The sequence below is a fragment of the Gekko japonicus genome, unplaced genomic scaffold, assembly GCF_001447785.1.
Source record: "Gekko japonicus isolate JY-2015 unplaced genomic scaffold, Gekko_japonicus_V1.1 scaffold641, whole genome shotgun sequence".
Lineage (NCBI taxonomy): Eukaryota > Metazoa > Chordata > Lepidosauria > Squamata > Gekkonidae > Gekko > Gekko japonicus.
In genome coordinates, this window is record NW_015177027.1 from 410,527 (window position 1) to 426,509 (window position 15,983).

The window sequence follows — 15,983 nt, forward strand, 5'->3', positions numbered from 1 at the left end:
TCTTTTCTCTTCTTCTATGTAAGACTTAATGAGTGGTACAAATGGTTGCAAAAAACTGTCAAGATATTGAGACAAGGGCTCCAAAAGGGAGCCTGAACCTGATAAAATAGGTCAGCCTGGGGGTGAAGTTCTACCCTTATGAATTTTAGGAAGGGCATATGACAGGGCATCTAGGAAATGTATTCACCAAGAACTTAAAAGTTCTATCATCAATCAAACCCTGTATTACTGCATCACTGATCATTATGGAAATCACTCTCGTAACATGTGCTGTTGGATCACCATCTAATTTTTTATAATGAGCAGACACTTGTAAGAGTTCTTGTACCATGCTACAATACATGGGCACATCCATAACAAAAACCCTGCCACCCTTATCAGCAGGCTTGATTACAATCGTGTCATCATTCCTAAGTTGCTTACGTGCCTTATACTGTTGGAAAGTTAAATTGTACCATTTCTTAAAAGAAATTTTCTCCAAGGCCTCAACATCTCTGAGTACTACTTTCTCAAAAGTTCAGTCACATTAGGTGTGTATGTAGATTTCACTCTAAATTTACTAACAGGATTCTCAGACGAATCACCAAACATATGTCTCAATTTCATGTTCCGAAAAAAACTAAACAAATCCTCATGGGTCTGAAAGGAATCATACATATTTATAGGAACAAAGCCTAGGCCTAATTGAAGTACTTCCAATTCTGACCTGGTTAGTTGCCTCAAAGAAACATTGATAACTAAAAAAAAAAAAATTCTTGAATTTTTTGGGGCCCAGACTGTAAATTTTGACTCATGAACTGCTTCTTTGCTCTCCTATCTAAAAAAGGACGACTCCTGTTTGAACCAGATGTCCCCTTATCTCCCAGTCCCTCCATGGTATCTTCAGTATCTCCTTCTGAGTTAGAAATTGTAAGGTCTGCCCAGGACACTTTCTTTTTATGAGAAAAATACTTATTGTTACTAAACTTCTGGTCAGAACTGTTGGAAATGCATGTCTTTACAAGGTCTAACAATCCAGTCATTATAGGGTTAACTTGTTTGCCTAGTATTGCTATTGTTTAGACTGACCTGGAAGGGATACCTGGCAGTAAGCCAATGGGGAATTGGCCCGGGAAAAGTAGCTTCTACTGCGATACAGATTGGCTGTTTGTTTCGGGTGACTTCCTTTCTAGGGCTCGAGGAGAAGGACAGATTCTCCATTATCTCTGTGTTAGTGTTGACTATCGACAGCTTAGAAAATGTAGCTGTTAGTGTTATGTTTATTTGTAGTTATCCCGTGTACCTTTTACCCTTAGAAATAAAGGTTTTTAAAAGCAAAGAAACCTCTTCTTTCCAATAGAGCAAGATCCATTGATAGTCTGAGTATTAAACACTTTTGACTATTTTACAACAAGAACATCATCAGTATACCCGGCTATTTTCACAATCTCTGGTGTCACGCTGGAATTTTTTAATGTGTTTGAGCCACCAGGTGGTGCCTGGGGATGTCCCAGAATTACCGTCCATCTCCAGTCTACAGGGATCAATTCCCCTGGAGAAAATTGATGCTTTGGAGGGCAGAGGAATGTGTCAGCTAGGCCTCTAGCTGCCATGGAGTGAGGGGGCTTTGGCGGGCTTTCACCTATTCTGTGATTGGCTCCAAGCTATCAGGAGATCCTTCTTGAATTATGTATATCTGCTTGCTTCACACGCTTATTGCCAGTTCTGACATGAGAGGTGTAAAGACCATCTGCATACTCCAATGTTTCAATAAACTTTACTTCTTTGCATGAAAGTTGTTGAGAAATTATTGCTGCAGGAGTCTGATAGAAGGGCATTTTACCCTTTCCTTTTGGATCCCTTGCTCATTTGGAAGCTGTGCTGCAAGTATGCTTGTGAACATTTTCATTTTAATAAATGCTTTCTAACTTTTGACATGGCTAGTGGTTCTCTGTACCATATAGACTTCCACCGTCTTGGACACGCTATTTTAAAAGGAGTGCCAGGAGGAACGGAAGGAGCAGTCAGTTGGCTCCTCCTCCAGTGTCAGGTCCCCAGCCAAAGCACTCTCCACACACACTATTGGCAGTGAAATGCTTTATTGAAGATATTCTTGCTGTAGGTTCAAGAACTTTTGTTAGGACTGAAGAAGACCTCGGGAACTTACAGGTTATAGGTAAAGGTAAAGGTTTCCCCTTGCTCGAAAGCCAGTCGAATCCGACTCTAGGGTTGTGGTGCTCATCTCTGTTTCAAAGCCGAAGCGCCAGCGCTGTCCGAAGACGTTTCCGTGGTCATGTGACCGGCATGACTAAACACCAAGGCGCACGGAACGCTGTTACCTTCCCACCGAAGTGGTACCTATTTATCTACTTGCAATTTCTTGCTTTCGAACGGCTAGGTTGGCAGGAGCTGGAACCAGAGACGGGAGCTCACTCCGTCATGCGGCAACTCGGGTCTCGAACTGCTGAACTACCGACCTTCCACAGCCTGCAGTTCAGCGTCTTAACCACTTGAGCCACCGCAGCTTATAGGTTATAGGTAAAAGCATAAAATTCCACACTCTTACACACCGAATCCCCAGCGTTTCTATAGCAACACAGACACATATATGGTGCCCTGTCTAACTCAGCCTAGGCACAGTGATTCACCAATGTCAATCACATGAGAACCAACTCTTGGGGCACAACTTGAGGAATGATTATGGCTACTATTCCCAGGCACTCCAACAACCCTCCCCCCAGGAATTCAATATGACAAGCGAAGGGAAAGGAAAGCAGAAGGAATTGAACGTTAGGCCGGAGCTTGACACCCAGTGGTGCACAAGGCAGGAAGCTGTTGTCATGGGTAGCAGGACTCACAGAGGTGAGGCCTCAGAACTTGGAAGGGAAGCTGGGAGTCCGAACCGTCCCAGTGGCCAATTGCTACAAAGGTCAGGGGGTGGCAGCAGTTGAACAGAGAGAGAGAGAGAAAAGCCCCTCCCAATGTCTTCGTAAAAGATAAAATGGAAGCAATGAATGACTAATAATATTTACTCAGAACAAATAATATTTGCTAATGATCAGTTGCCCTCTAAGCCCTGTGAAAGTGGCATGGTATAGCACAATGTCATCAGTTCTCAGAAGCTAAGCAGGGTCGGTACTTGGAAGGGAAACTACCAAGGAAGGCCCTGAAGAAGAAAGCAATGGCAAACCACCTCTGTTTCTCACTTGCCTTAGAAGCCATTAGTTGGTTGGGACTTGACAGAACTTAAGTGCATACATAACTTTTAGGTGAGGATCTTAAATGAACATCCCATATTAAATGTCTGTACATAAAAAGGTCCTACAGATGTTATCAAATCAAACGCTAGTAGGAAATAGTGTAACAGTAGGTTGAAAAATGAAACATCATTCTGGGAAAATTGCATACCTCTTTCATAGTTGGCTCAAGTGGTTAGGACGCTGAACTGCAGGCTGTGGAAGGTCGGTAGTTCAGCAGTTCGAGACCCGAGTGTGCCGCATGACGGAGTGAGCTCCCGTCTCTAGTTCCAGCTCCTGCCAACCTAGCAGTTTGAAAGCAAGAAATTGCAAGTAGATAAATAGGTACCACTTCGGTGGGAAGGTAACAGCGTTCCGTGCGCCTCGGTGTTTAGTCATGCCAGCCACATGACCACGGAAACGTCTTTGGACAGCACTGGCTTTTCGGCTTTGAAACGGAGATGAGCACGGCAACCCTAGAGTCAGACTCGACTGGCTTTTGAGCAAGGGAACCTTTACCTTTACCTTTTTTCATAGTTGGAAGGAGGAGGAAGAGGAGGAGGAGGAGGAGATTGGATTTATACCCCGCCCTTCACTTGGAGTCTCAGAGCGGCTTACAATCTCCTTTCCCTTCCCCTCCCCACAACAGACACCCTGTGAGGTACGTGGGGCTGAGAGAGCTCTGAGAGAAACTGCTCTTTGAAGAACAGCTCTGAGAGAACTTGCGACTGACCGAACGTCACACCAGCAGCTGCCTGTGGAGGAGTGAGGAATCAAACCCAGTTTTCCCAGATTAGCGTCTGCGCTCTTAACCACTACACCAAACTGGCTCTCCAAGATTGCTTTTCTCCCAACTTCTTTCTGTCCTGCGTGGGGGTGGAGGGTGGGGAGACATATGAGTGTCCTGAGGCTCAGGACTAGAACTAAGTTTGATGGGTCCCAGGCAAGAAAATTAAAATAACTTTTAATTGATAGGAATTCTTGATTGCGTGACAGCTTTTGAGCTGCACAGAACTCTGCAGCAGATACAGTCTTCAGTAGAATTTTCTCTCTCAGCCTAACCAACTTTCCAGGATTGGAAGGAGCAACTCAGCATGTCTAGAGACTGGGGGGTTTTACATCGCTCGAAGTATATATATGTGTAATCTCCTTGAGCTCAAGTGGTTAAGACGCTGAACTGCAGGCTGTGGAAGGTCGGTAGTTCAGCAGTTCGAGACCCGGGTGCCGCGTGACGGAGTGAGCTCCCATCTCTAGTTCCAGCTTCTGCCAACCTAGCAGTTCGAAAGCAAGACATTGCAAGTAGATAAATAGGTACCGCTTCAGTGAGAAGGTAACAGCGTTCCGTGTGCCTCGGTGTTTAGTCATGCCGGCCACATGACCACAGAAACGTCTTCTGACAGCACTGGCTCTTCGGCTTGGAAACGGAGATGAGCACCGCAACCCTAGAGTCGGATTCGACCGGCTTTCGAGCAAGGGAACCTTTACCTTTTTTAATCTCCTTGAATGGGATGCCATTCTGTTTTAACCTGGGAGCTGCCCTCTGGCTCCTCCTCTCTCTCTCTGTCCTCTCACTCACTTTACATGTCCTTCCGTGGAGACACATGTCTCTGCAGGCCTCTCCTGAAGAAACAATGCCCTCAGACTCCCTCACACTTGATGCGGGACAAACTGGCCATTTGCGATACGAAAAGTACTCTTTAGAGTAGGCGTCTCTCTCCTTTCGACTGCAACCTGAATGTGAACCGGATCTACTTGAATAAATGTAAGTTTACCTTTGTTGTAATATACGTCTTGGGAGATTTATCACGCTTCTACGACTGGGCAAAACTCTGCTACATTAACAAACAAACAAAAAATCCCAATAGATTTGTGGGTGAAACAAGAGAAGGAGAGAACTACAGGTGTCGGCATGACCAACTCGGAGGAAGGGTGGGTTGAAAATGTAATAATGTGATAGACGGGACTGAATTGTCGTGACAGAGACAACTCATCAGCTAAATGTCTGACTGGCCTGCAGCTGTTCAATGTTAGAACTTTGGAGAAGGGGGGGATGTGGTAAACCGCATATTCCTCAATATACGCATTTTACAGGCGCTTCCCCCCTCCCCCACTTTCATTTCTTTTAAATTTTAGTCTTCCCGTCGTATTATTTTAGCTGTTCCGCCAATGTCCCCTGGTCGTCTGCTGAAGTTAACAACCCAAGCTGGAGGCTCACCAGATCTTCCTGTGTAAGGTAAGGTTAAGAAAGAAGGTTGCTACCAGTGTTCCCTCTAAACTTCGTTGGTGTGAGCTAGCTCACAGTTTCTTAGCCTCCGGCTCACGCATTTTTGTCTTAGCTCAGGAAGGACGGCTCCAGAGCAAGCTAATTCACGCAGGAGCCAAATCGTTCGCACACAACTTGAATGCCAGTAGCTCGCAAAGTAGAATTTTTGCTCACAAGACTCCACAGCTTAGAGGGAACATGCTACCTTTCCCCCCTGGTGGGATTTTCTCCTTCAAAAGATGCATGATGAGGGTGGGGGAAGGGGGGTGATCCAGTACGTCCTCCACCCTGATAAAAAGCTGCATTTGTTAAGCATCTGCTTGAGATGAAATGTTTAAAGGCATACTTGGGGCGGGGGGCGGGGAGGCAACCATAGAGGGGGAAAGGAGGAAAGGGCAGGAAAGGGGACAGAACTAGTGAGAAGAAGAGATGGGGAGAGAGCCTCAGTGGTAAGCTTTGCATTTTAGCCTTCATTTCCCACAATTCTTCCAAATCCTGGAACTCTCGTCCTTTATTGCTGAGAGCACGACTGTACATTCACGCTTTCCAGGCTAAGTTGAAAACATTTTTTTTTTGCTGTGTTCTAGAATGCTTTTGTGCCACGCTGGTCTTGTGGAGCAGTGCCAGTTGGGTGTTGTTGTTGTTGTTGGTTTGTTTTACAGTTCTTGACATTTTTACCTCTAAACGTTGAACATGTGGGTGCATGAAGCTGCCTTACAACCCGATCAGACCCCCTGGTCCATCAAAGTCAGTTTGGGATCGAGATGGATAGCAGTGTTCGTCGGTCTGTAGTGGTAGAAAGAAAGCAAGAGTTCAGTAGCACCTTGGAGACGAACAAAATTTGCGATGGGGTATGAACTTTAGCTGGCCAAAGAGGCGGCGGCGGCCACCCAGTCAGATCTGAAGAAGTGAGCAGTGACTCACGAAAGCTTATACCCCATCACAAATTTTGTTAGTCTTCAAGGTGCTACTGGACTCTCAGGCCGAATCTGCATTTGCATTTTTAAATCATTTTCGTGCTGCCGTGACGCCATCTTTCTCTAGGCTTGTTTGAATGTTGTTTGGAGAAGATTCTTTTAAAGCTGTGTGGCGGCGCAATGACACTGGAGCTGCCCCAAAAGGACGATAAACATATGCGGACGTGCAAAAGTATGCTAGCACTGTTGAGGTATGAAAACGACACCAAATGTAGACAGCTTTTTTGAAGACTGAGTCAAAAGGCTGGGACACCGGTGGGAAAGACAAATGCAGATTCTGCCTTGCTCTTTGCTACTGGCAAAGTCAGTAGTGTCTACTCTGACTGGCAGCAGCTGTCCACTCTCTCAGGTGGATGTTTTACCTATGAGTTACTACCTCTAAAGGGAAGACGACACACAGATTGTGTTGTTGGTTTTGGAGTTTGGCTTTAGAACCGATATCGCTGTCAACATCTTCAAGGCTGGATTTCGATACTATCTTTCTTTGTGAGCAAATGTGATCCAGTGATCTCATGTTTGGGTTGGGATTTAGTCTTGTTCCAACCATGAATGCCCTTGGTAAGTCTACAACTCTTTGAGCCAACCTAGCAAGCAGGAATAATAACGGGCTGCCTAAAAAAGACAGACACAAAGGAGATGAATTTTCTTCTCCCACCCACTCCAAAGACCTTGAGTTGAAGTCCTGGTTTCTTATTAATCAAGTGACAGGGGCATTCACCTCCTTTTCATCCTATACCAGTTTGGTGTCGTGGTTAAGTGCGCGGACTCTAATCTGTGAGAACCGGGTTTGATTCCCCACTCCTCCACTTGCAGCTGCTGGATGACCTTGGGCAAGCCATAGTTCTGATAAGAGCTGTTCTTGAAAAAAGAGCAGTTTCTGTCAGAGATATCTCAGCCCCACCTTACCTTACAGGCAGTGTTCCCTCAAAGCTGAGTTAGTGTGAGCTAGCTCACAGTTTTTAAGTCTCCGGCTCACACATTTTTGTCTTCGCTCAGGAAGGGATGGCTCCAGAGCAAACTAAATTATACAGCAGCCAAACTACTCGCTCACAACTTTAATGCCACTAGCTCACAAGGTAGAATTTTTGCTCAAAAGACTCCCCATCTTAGAGGGAACATTGCACAGGGCATCTCTTGTGGGGAGGGGAAGGGAACGGAGTTTGTAAGCCACTCTGAGACACTTTTGGGTAGTGAAGGGCGGGGGATAAATCCAATCTCTTCTTCTTCTACTACTTTGCAGGATGCTTTAAGTCATGGTTAAGATTTAATCCTCTGTCTCATATCCATGGTATTTTTTTCTATACGCTTTAAGCCAGGCTTTTGATAGTGAAGGTAAGACTTGGAAGTCTCCACCTTCGCACACACAAAAATCAGTTTCCTACAAACACAGAGACTAAGTTCGGTGCTTGAATTGTGAGGGAAGAGATAACAAGGTGTGTGTGTTGATTCCTCTCACGATTAGTCCCTCTCACTGGCCTTCATACGCCCACTCCTGTCCTAGCAGAAGGACAGACAATGTATTTATTTATTCTGCCTCACAGCAGTAATTGACCTCCTTGCTCATTTGCAATTCTCTGAAGTTTCAGCCTTAACTATAATCTTTGCAGTATTGACATTCAGTTTAGCTACAACCACTGGATGACATTTAAAAAATGCAGACAAGGTTTGCGTCCAGTGGCCCCTTTAACAGCAGCAAAGTTTTATTCAAGGTATCAGCTTTCGTGTGCATGCACACGTCTTTGGATCTGAAGAAGTAAGCATCCACAGGAAAGGTTATGCCCAGAATAAAAATATGTTGGTGTGACGACCTCTTATTTGGGGAGGTCTGGTTTGCCTTTAAAAGTTCTTATGTTTTTACTCTGTAGGGTATTCTCGCCGCCACCAGGGAAATTTAAGGCTTTCCCAGCCTCTTACTATAATATATTTCTTCTTCTGGTTTGGTAATGTGGCCCAGGGTCTAGGCATTCATGAAGGACTATGTGTTATTTCCTGAGGAATTTCGTTCAGAACTGTTATCTTAAATAAAAGTAGTTTTATTTGCCGTTTCACACACTTTTCTCTTCACTGACGGCTCTGGGCATGTCACTATGTAACAATAGTTTCCTTAGGCCATATATGTTAACTGTTTCTTAAACATTCAACTTCAGCTTATATTTGTTTCAACACAGAACTGCTGGTCACTTTCTTTCATGCCCAGCTCTTAACTCTCAGACCTTAAAAGAACAAACTGCTTAACTCTTTTACTAGACAGAACTTATAACAACTGCTTTCACACAGCACTCTCTGCTGACTCTGTTTTACTCCACAGTCATCTCACTAACTAACTTTCTCAACTGTCATCATAAACTGTCATACCTAACAGTCACACCTCAAAGACCTTCAAATCATCCACACAGCATCCATTCCAAAACCCCTCCCCCTCTCTGTCACTCACCAATCACACAACTTGCCTATTTCAGCATTCTAGATTGTCCCACACAGCCATGCCAACAAACTTTTAAACACACACACACACAGTAAAACATGGAATCGTTACAGTTGGTCTTAAAGGTGCCCACTGGACTCCAACTTTACTCTGCTGCTTCAGACCAAAAAGGCTACCCACCTGAATCTATAATCTCAGCTATTTTTGAACTTTTGTTGTTGTTCAGTTGCACAGTCGAGTCCGACTCTTCGCGACCCCATGGACCAGATCCCGCCAGGCCTTCCTGTCTTCCGCCGTCCTCTGAAGCTGGCTCAATTTCTTCTTCGTTGCATCTATGACACTGTCTAACCATCTCATCCTTTGCCGTCCCCGTCTTCTTTGACCTTCAATCTTTCCCAGCATCGGGGTCTTCTCCAGTGAGTGCTCCCTTCTCATTTGGTGGCCAAAGGATTTGAGCTTCATTTTCATTATCTGGCCTTCCAGGGAACAGTCAGGGTTGATTTCTTTTAGGATTGACTGATTTGATCTTCTTGCAGTCCAAGGGACTCTCAAGAGTCTTCTCCAGCACCATAGTTCAAAAGAATCTGTTCTTCGGCACTCGGCCTTCCTTAGAGTCCAACTCTCGCAGCCATACATGACTACTGGGAATACCATTGCTTTGACCACGCGGACTTTTGTTTGCAGGGTGATGTCTCTACTTTTTATCATGCTGTTTAGGTTCGCCATCGCTTTCCTCCCAAGGAGCAGGAGTCTTTTAATTTCATGGCTGCTGTCACAGGCTGCGGTGATCTGGGATCCCAGGAACGTGAAGTCTGTCACTACATATCTCATGTTGGCATGTTGACTTTTGCCCCACCTTCAAGTGAAATGAATGCTCTCGGGAATATGTGTCTGTGGGACTATATATATATATATATTGATAAAATAGCGGCTGTGAAGAGGTCAAATGAGAATCCCATGTTTCAGTCAAACCTCATGAATAAGTAGCATCTGGTACTGGAAAAATTCTCCATATTCCTTGAGCAGTCATCATTATTTCAGATTTTTTTTGTTAATGTAACAATTAAGTTTTGTATCAGTACCAGGGCCGGCCCCAGCTTATTTTGCACCCTAGGCGAGGATCCCTTCTGGCGCCCCCCCCCGTGCGCCCACCAATTTCCCCTTCTGCCCCCCCTCTGTGCTGCTGCTCCTCCTCCTGAAAAGTTAGCTGGCCAAAGAGGAGGCGGCAGCCACCCAGTCAGAGCCAGTGGGGGGAGGGCTTTTTTGGCAGGGGTGGGTGCAGTTTGGTGCCCCTCGTCAGGGTGCCCAGAGAAGAGGCTGACCAGCGGGGTGCTCACAAGCCATTGCTCCCCTGGCCCTGCCGCTGCTGCTGCAGCTGCCAGTCCCCGGCCGCGATGAGGAGGAGAAGCGCTCGCACTCCACTGGGAAGCCGAAGGGGCAGGCAGGGAGAAGTTAGCTGGCCAAAGAGGCAGCGGGCGGCAGCGGTGGGGGTCACCCAGCTGCGGAAATGCAATGGGGAGGCTTTTGGTGGGTGCAGTTTGGCGCCCCTAAGGGCTGGCATGCTCTAGGCGAATGCCTAGTTCGCCTAGTGAGTGAGCCGGCCCTGCTTAGTACTGAAGTCTGCCTTGTAGTATAGGTATTTCAGCTCTGTTGTTGTTGATGTTTTGTTGATACTCTGTTACTGGTTGATGTTTTGTCATTGATTGATGCAATTTTTGAATATTTGCACAGATGATAATAGGGACAGGCATCTATATTTGTGATCAGGTCAGGTCAGCGAAGCTTTTCTTGAAGTCTCTAGAATCTTCCTTCCTGAAGTCTCTCTAGTATTTAATTCCTCCAAATCTCTGTTCCCTGCCTGGGAGTGGATCTTGACCATCCCTTTGTCTAGACCTATTAGCATTTATATGAAGGTGGGCTGAGGTAAGTCTGGAAAGCAATTGAACTGACTTCCTCCTTTCCTGCCTGTTCTCTACCCAGAAGGGGGGAGGGGACTTTTAAAACCCAGAGTAAATATTTTGCTCATTTCAAACCTCTTAAGAAAAAAAATGCACTTCTTCACAAGTGGTTAAGAGTAGAGGCCTCTGATCTGAAGAACTGGGTTTGATTCCCCACTCCTCCACGTGAAGCCTGCTGGGTGACCTTGGGTCAGTCACAAGTTCTCTCAGAACTCTCTCAGCCCCACCTACCTCACAAGGTGCCTGTTGTGGGGAGAGGAAGGGAAGGAGATTGTAAGCCACCTTGAGACTCCTTAAGCTAGAGAAAAGTGGGGTCTAAGATGTTTGTTAACTGGTCAAGCATACACCATGTATCTTTCTGCATTAATAAATCCTTAATAAAAAAACCTACAGACCTCAGAATTCATATTATTTGTTGCCATGGATGCTGAGTCTAACATTGTCAGCAAGCTGCCATTGAGTGGTGTGCTCTGTTCTACATGTTACCTTATGCTCTGGTCATTCCCCCCATGTTTCTTCCTGAGTAGGTGTTTACTGTCTTTGCTTGCTACGCTGCGGAACTGCTCAAGGTCACACAGCTGGAGGTGGGGAGGAGTTATGGCATTGCTCTGCTTATTATGTATTTGATGCCTGAGAACTGAACTTGTGTTTATGTTGTAGAACCGTTGAGTTCCCAAGGAATTGGGCGCTCGTTTTATCTACATTCCCGCCAGCGGGAATTGGGCTCATTGGCTCTAACCTGGTTCAAGTTCCTTTATTATGTTTCCCTATGAGACTTGTAGTCATTACTAACAATTCTTCTGTTCCTGATCTAACCATCGCTTTACAATAAATTCTACTTTGTTCATCAACCGTGGATTTATTTTGAATGCATGGGGAATCGGACAAACATCCACTTCATTGGCCTCACAGCTCTTGATTTTTGTAAGGGCTGAGATATGGTTACAATTGACATCACAGTGGGATAAAAATAGTGACATTCGAAGGGAAGTGATCCCCACCCTGATAGTCGTCTTCCTTAAACTCACATATCTGTGATAAAAGAACTACTGAGACAACTTCAAGCACTTGAAGGGCTGTCATGTAGAGAATGGCACAAAGTTGTTTTCTGTTGCCCCAGAAGTTTGGACCAGAACCAATGAGTTGAAATTAAATCAGAAGAGTTTCCTGACAGAGCGGTTTCTCAATGGAACAGGCTTCCTCGGGAGGTGGTGGGCTCTACTTCTTTGGAAGTTTTCAAACAGAGGCTAGATGGCCATCTGACAGCAATGTTGATTCTGTGAACTGAGGCAGATCGTGAGAGGGAGGACAGGGAGGGATAGGCCAGTGCTTAGTTCTTGTGGCCCTTTCTTACATTTCCTGCATTGTGCAGAGGGTTGGACTAGATGACCCTGGAGATCCCCTCTAAATCTATGGTTCTATGGAAAACATAATCAATAACACTGGCACCCCTGTGTGTCACACAAGTAAAATCACCATAGGGATCTAAGTCCTCAAGGCCATAGTTCACTGCACAGTCAAACAACTTTTCCCCAGCGGCATTTGTCTAAGTATGCATGAGAGCATCAGTCATATAAGTTGAATAAATTGACTAGGAGAAAAGCGGGGTATAAAAACCAACTCTTCTTCTGCTTTAACAACACAGACACAAGCACTCGTTTGGTACAAGACAGGCTCACGTTTGGTACATTGTGCAACACTGACCAACTTCTTGCTCTCCCAAACCCACAATGTTTAGATGCTGAGGTAGATTATCAGATACGGCCAGGGCTCTTTTTGTAGATAAAGCCCAGCAGGAACTCATTAGCATAATAGGCCACACCCAACAGCAGAAACTCATTAGCATATTAGGCCACACCCACGACAGCACAGCTCATTGGCATATTAGGCCACACACCCCATTTTACCAGAAGTGTGCTCATCCAGCCACACCCACCTTTCCCTTCTTATTCTGCTTACCTTGTTTGTTGTCAAAACCCAGGGCTTTTTTGTAGCAGGAACTCCTTTGCATGTTAGGCCACACACCCCTAATGTAGCCAATCCTAATGAGTTTCTAATGTTGGGTGTGGCCTATTATGCTAATAGGTTCCTGCTAGGCGTGGCCAACTTGGAAGCCAGCCGGAACTCCCAACAAAAAATATTTAAGTACGTATTTTGATGCAGAAAGTTAATTTGTTATACTAGAGAGTAATTAACTAGAAGGGCCTATATAGTTAAGAAATTAAGCTATATGAGTTTATAGGGTAGAAAGTGTACTAAAATATAGACTAATAGATGGAATTAAACCAAAAAGAATAATTCAAATGTTTATTTTCATTAATAAACAAACAGTAAGTTAGTGTGAAAAACACATAGGTATGTGTGCGTAGCAAGGGAAACTAAAAAGGGAATGTATTTTATCAAAGGTTGGAATCGTTGGGTAGGCTGGAAAGGCGTTTGATTTTGTTTTATTAAAGGAAAATGACGGTGGAATGCTTAGATAACTGTCATATGAATTTACCAATATCCTGTTGGTCACTTATAGTTCACGGGTTATGGTATTTATTTTTTTTAGCTACATAGGAGATGTGAATTGGACACAATACAGGGTGCCAAGCTCTCGTTTTTATTTGTATGTTGTGTGTTGTTGTTGTTTGTTGAATAAAAAATGATTCAAAAAAACCCTCTTTTTTTTCTTTTCTCTTTCGTTTTAAAAAAATGTATTCAGAACTCCCTGAAGAAACTTGCCACAAAATGTGTAGCGGTATTGATATCTGGAATAAAGAATCTATTCCCTCTGTCTGCACCACTGTTTTTTCTTCGTCTCTTTACGATATTTAGGCTGCAGTCCCGACCACACATAACTGGGGAGCAAGCCTCTTGCCCTCAATGGGATTTACTTCTGAGTTAACATCGTTTGTTTATTGGCATAGTGCACAGTGCATAAACTTAACTGAAATATTATTTTTATTTATTTATTTATTTATTTACTTGATTTATAACCCCCCCCCCCACCGAGGCAGGGTCAGGGCGGCTTACAGGCCCATTGGCATCATAAAACGATGAAAACAATTTAAACAATTCAATAAAAACTATTCAGAGGTACAACATATATAAGATGGACAAAAATATATATACATGTTTCCTTTCATACCCAGAAATTCTCTGCCTCTAATTGCTTCTCGTCTCTTCTTCCCTCCTCTATTCTCTCTTCCCATCCCTTCCTTAACCTCCTTTCCATCTCTCCTCAGGAAACATATCTATCCTTTGGGGGAATGCCTCAGCCACAAGAACAAATGGCAGCCTCGCTACAACCGACATAGCTCCCACGAACCTGGCCCTTCCACCTTCATCTTAGTATCCTCCCTGGTGGGGACATCGATCAACGGGCTCTTCCTATGGATACTAGGAGTCAGAGGTCATTTCGGGGGGGAACGCGGGGGAACGCAGTTCCCCCAGGTGAGGTGCAGGGGGCGGGGCACATGACAAAGCCCCGCCCCCTGCTTCTGGCCGCCCCGCTTCCAGCCCTCATTCAGCCAGGAGGAGGCAGGAGAAGAGGTAGGGTAAGTTGCTTCCTCCCCACCTCTCCCCACCCCTGCCTGCCTGGGGCCAGGGAGGGCCTTGGCGGGGCTTCCTCGCACTCCCGCTGGCCTTGCAGGTCCACCGCCGGGCCCCTGATGTCAGGGGGTGTGGCATATGCGAATGAGTTATGCTAATGAGTTACCCTAGCTCTTTTTCTATGAAATGACCCCTGCTAGGAGTTAAGATGAAGAGAACAGTGAATACCCTCTGGTTCCTCCATCTCATTCTCACTTACTTCATCTCCTGTTTGATCATACCTTTCTTTGCTTTCAACAGTTTCCTCGGCTTCCACTGGGTCTTTGGCATAATTATGTGCAAGGTTATCAACTCCCTTGTTTCACTGGGGATGTACACCTCAGTCTTTCTCCTCACCATCATCAGCCTGGACCGTTACCTCCTCATCCGCTACCCTGTGTGGTCCCAGTATAACCGCAACGTTTCCCGGGCACGGAGGGTGATAGCAGGTGTGTGGCTCACTTCCCTCACTCTGAGCGCTCCCTACCTGGCTTTCAGGGAGTCTCGAGCAGTAGAGAATTGCAGGATTGAGTGCGCCAACAATTATGCTTTCTCCAGTGACTGGGGTGGTTCCAGAATGGAAGCCCTGACTGGAATCGCATTCACTTGTCTCTCTTTGTGGTCCGGTTCCTGCTGGGTTTCATGGTACCCTTCTCCATCATCATGGGCTGCTACTGTGGGATGGGATGGGAAATGAAGAAGAAAAGGTTGGTGAAGAACAGGAAGCCTTTCAGAGTCTTGGTGGTTGCCGTGGCCTCCTTCGTTCTCTGCTGGCTTCCCTACCACCTCTACTTTGCTTTCCTTTTGCTTCCAGATATGCCTAAAGTAGTATTACAGGTTCTGTATATCTTTAGGACGACTGGGGTGTGTTTCAATATTTGTTTCACCCCCATTCTCTAACTTTTTGTTGGGGAGAAATTCCAGGAAGTCTTTAAGATGTCCCTTCTTGTTCTGTTCAAGAAAGGTTTTGTGAATGTTTTCTTTGTACCTGCGGACGATGTTAAGACAGGTGAGGAGGGGCCCCAGACCCGTGCCAATAGCAGAATGGAGCTAAACATCAGGGAGTGACTTACCATTTAAAGAGCCTTGCTTGGATCACACCAAGAGAAATAAGGTTCCTATACCCTTCCAAGGTGTCTCTCCTTTCCCAAGTATGCAAAGATTTCTACTCAGAGAAGTCACACGGATGGATTTTCAGCCTCTAGCCTACAAAATATAATCTTCATGAGGAGGAATCTGGTGTGAAACAACAAATTGATCAGCCATCCCATGAAGCAGAGAGGGCCATTGACTGTTACAAATCCAGATAGTTTCCCTAACATCATGAATAGGCATGATTGTGTTTGAAACCACTGTGTTCTTCTTTACAACATGTGTGTGATCTGAAAGTATTGGATAGCTTTTTTATTGATAGATCCAAGTGAACCTCTGTGCTTGAGAGGAGACCGATAGAGCGTGACAACAGGGTCTCAGGTAGTTAGTCTTAAAGCTAAAGGTTCCCTTGCTCGAAAGCCAGTTGAGTCCGACTCTAGGGTTGCGGTGCTCATCCCCGTTTCAAAGCCGAAGAGC

At 45.2% G+C, this 15,983-nt stretch overlaps 1 pseudogene; it reads left to right on the top strand.

Annotated features, from left to right (window-relative positions):
• Positions 1-7,000: 7,000 nt before the first annotated feature.
• On the top strand, positions 7,001-15,314 carry LOC107124382 (annotated as a pseudogene).
• Positions 15,315-15,983: the final 669 nt, after the last annotated feature.